A 3,449-nucleotide genomic window follows, 5' to 3' on the forward strand; every position below is an offset into this window, starting at 1 on the left:
ACAGAATAGAAAGCTACCGATGTAGCTGATTGGTCTCCTCGATCGTTCCCTCGATCGGTCATTCCTCGTCAACCTTGTTAAAGGAAGTTCAACTAAACAACTGCACTAAAGGAAAGGCTCTCTCCGTTATAAACTATTCCGCTCCCTAACCTACCTTCTGGTCGATCTGTACTCTTCACTACGGTTTCAAGTACTCACTCCATCGAGCTAGTCACGCCTCTCGGATTCACTCCTCGAGGCTAGGAACAGTCCTGCGGCACCGGGTCGATACAGACTAAAGTCCATGTCTCCCACAAAGGATTGTTCATGGAACTACTATCGAAATTATTCGGACCATATTTCCAAGTGTCATTCTTTTGTTCATTGCTATACCATCGTTTGGTCTTGCGTTGACAGTACTAATAATGGCATTTGTTGTATTATTCGGAGTTCAAGGAATAGCCTTTCATCTTGGGAATGAGAATGTCACGGATCTCAATGTTCTCGTCATGACCAATGCTCCTAACGAGGGTGACTTTCCCATAGACCAACCTCCCGTTGGCGGACTACCAGACCTCCAGCAGGAAATGGCGCACGCCACCCATCCAGAAGACATAATTGCGGAGTTGACTTCCAAGGTTGAAAGAATATTTCACGAAGTAGGCACTCCGCTTCCTTTAGAGGAAGGTGAATCTGCGCGATTGTTCACTCAAAATCATGTATTGTGGAATAGTGAGGGAGGAGATACTCTTCAAAAAATCTTCTCTGATTATACGGAAGTCGGGGACGCAAGTGAATTCATCGCAATAGCCACCAATCTGGCGAAGTGGTTTCGCCGCGCCGAGCTCGGTGAACCGGATTCTCCTGACCCCGATGCGCCTTTGGAAGAGCAGGAGGATCATTCCACGGGATCCCCTGAAAGCACAAAAGCAAATGATGGGGCGAACAAGGCAGGCCCGTCTTCTTTGCGGAAGCATAAAAGGTGGGATGATGATTCGGGGTCCGAAGATGATGATTCAGGGGGCCCCGGGGAATCTCCAGATCCAGTGGAAATCATTTACAAAGGGGATGCACAAGGGTACAACTGGGAGGGGAATTAGGTTGGCCGCCAACTTCACCTGCCTTTCTATCTGAGTTCTTCCCTCTTGATGCTTTTGAACGACTCCTAAATTTCACAAAATCCTTTTTTTTCTTATTTGAAATCCAAATCGAAATGCCTCAACTTGATAAATTAACTTATTTCTCACAATTCTTCTGGTTATGTCTTCTCCTCTTTACTTTTTATATTCTCTTATTTAATAATAATAATGGAATACTTGGAATTAGTAGAATTCTCAAACTACGAAACCAACTGCTTTCGCACCGGGGGGCGAGATCCGGAGGAAGGACCCTAAGAATCTGGAAGATATCTCGAGAAAAGGTTTTAGCACCGGTCTCTCATATATGTACTCCAGTTTATCCGAAGTATCCCAATGGTGTAAGACCGTCGACTATTTGGGAAAAAGGAGGAAAGTCACTCTGATCTCTGATTTCGGAGAAATAAGTGGCTCACGAGGTATGGAGAGACAGATTCTCTATTTGATCTCGAAGTCCTCATATAACACTTCTTCCAGTCGGATCACTTGTTGGAAAAACATAATGCTCATACATGTTCCACATGGGCAAGGAAGCATAATATCATGAAAGCCGTCTGATAATATTTCTATAGGTTCCCCGAAGAGAATGGAAAAATCACAAAACACTTTCTATATGTTCTGTTATTTCGAGATTCGAAGAAGCAAGCAAGTTTTTCATATAGCTGTTTCCTGTGTAGTGATCTTTGTTCGTGGAGATCATGAGGCCCCTCATACCCTGTGGTACGGGGGGGGGGTATACCGGACCAGGTAACCAGAAGATAAGGCCACTCGGCAAGACTGGACTAGTTTAACACGGCTATCTAGTGGAACACTATATATATAGGACTTGTAGAGCTTGAAAAAGCTTGTTTTGGTCTTTTTTTCTCTTTTTCTGGGCACTGAACTTCATAGACAGACTTACCAACTGATGAGCCAAAGTAGCAAATTTCTTCTTCCTGGGTGGGGCGGACTCTATGTTGGTAGATCAAACTTTCATTTCTTCCTTCCATTTCATCTGTTCAAGTAGTCTCCTTTTCAAGTAGATACACTTTGATACTAGACTGGTGTGTTAAAAGGCGTGAATGCAAATAAAAAACATCCCCTGGATAAGCCTCATGGCCGGGACTTAATAGAAGGGACATTTGGCGATAAGCTTGTGCCTGTTTGGAGAGATCATCATAAATTATTAAAGTATGCCGTTCGTGGTGAAGTGAGAGACAATTGGTTTCAACTGTGTCATAGGGGTTGTATTCTTAGACCTGCCAGGCGGGAGGAACCACCGTCCTGCTCTTGGTCTTGGAGCATCAGTGTCATCAATTCACCCAAGATCAGCATGACAAATAACTACTAGGTTTGTGCCAGAAAAGCGTCTTGCATGACGGGGAAAGAGTGGAAAAAGAAAGAGATTCATCAGCTATGGAATCTGACAGGCATCGGTATTGAACAGAGGGGGCTGTTCACAAAGCATCCCATGGATGGTAATGGTGCTTCCCCAGCTGTTGTTCCTACTCCTTTGGCTGGTGCCAAATCAGGTGACTTTGAAGTTGAAGCTTGCCCGCAGAACGATGTAACCCTACTGGTAGTACTATGATTGCCTTAGAGCGCAGATGTCTCTGTCCCTAGGAACGTGATGCTTAGGTGCGAGGTGAAACACAAGTAGGAGATCGAGAAAAGAAATCATACGGATTGCAACCTATAGATGATGAATCTGCTTCATTGTTCCCACCATCTATATCAGATGTTTAATAAGAATAGGAATCGAATAAGCTGCTGATTGACTGATGAAGCATTTGAAAAGAAAGGAAGGGTGATGCTTGTTAAACAAAGCTGCGTGTGGGGCCGCCACATATAGCTGTAGTTTCTGCTGTAGCATCGGTTATTTCCGTTATTGATGTAGTAGCATCGGTTATTGCTCAGGTTACGAATGACTCAATCTATCTATGGCAACCAACCCTACTTTTAGTAGATGGAGATGCGCACCTAGAAAAGACGGAAGAAAGAGAACCTACCCTTCTGACTTCTTCTCTTGTCTGTCCTTTACGCAAAGCGATCTATGGTCTCAACAAACCCTGATAGCGTCGGTTTTTGAAGTTCAGCACAGTGGTTATGTTATCCAGGCAGGGTTTGCTCGGAGTGATCATGATTCGGCCATGTTCGTATCAGTTTATCCTCGAGGACGTGCTATTCTGTTGTTGTATGTTGATGATATCAAACTGACTAGTGATTACTCCATTACCATATCGCTGATCAAGTGCCGCCTTCATCAATTATTTGCTATGAAGGCGCTGACGTGCCCTAAGCCTTTTCTTGGCTTGGAGGTCGCACATTCTCCTCGTGGATATTTGGTATCTCAGA

General features: G+C 44.3%; 1 pseudogene; it reads left to right on the forward strand.

Moving 5' to 3' along the window:
- The first annotated feature begins 1,119 nt into the window (after positions 1–1,119).
- LOC119367719 lies at positions 1,120–1,662 on the forward strand (annotated as a pseudogene).
- Positions 1,663–3,449: the final 1,787 nt, after the last annotated feature.

Source organism: Triticum dicoccoides, chromosome 2B (assembly GCF_002162155.2).
Source record: "Triticum dicoccoides isolate Atlit2015 ecotype Zavitan chromosome 2B, WEW_v2.0, whole genome shotgun sequence".
NCBI classification, from domain to species: Eukaryota; Viridiplantae; Streptophyta; class Magnoliopsida; order Poales; family Poaceae; genus Triticum; species Triticum dicoccoides.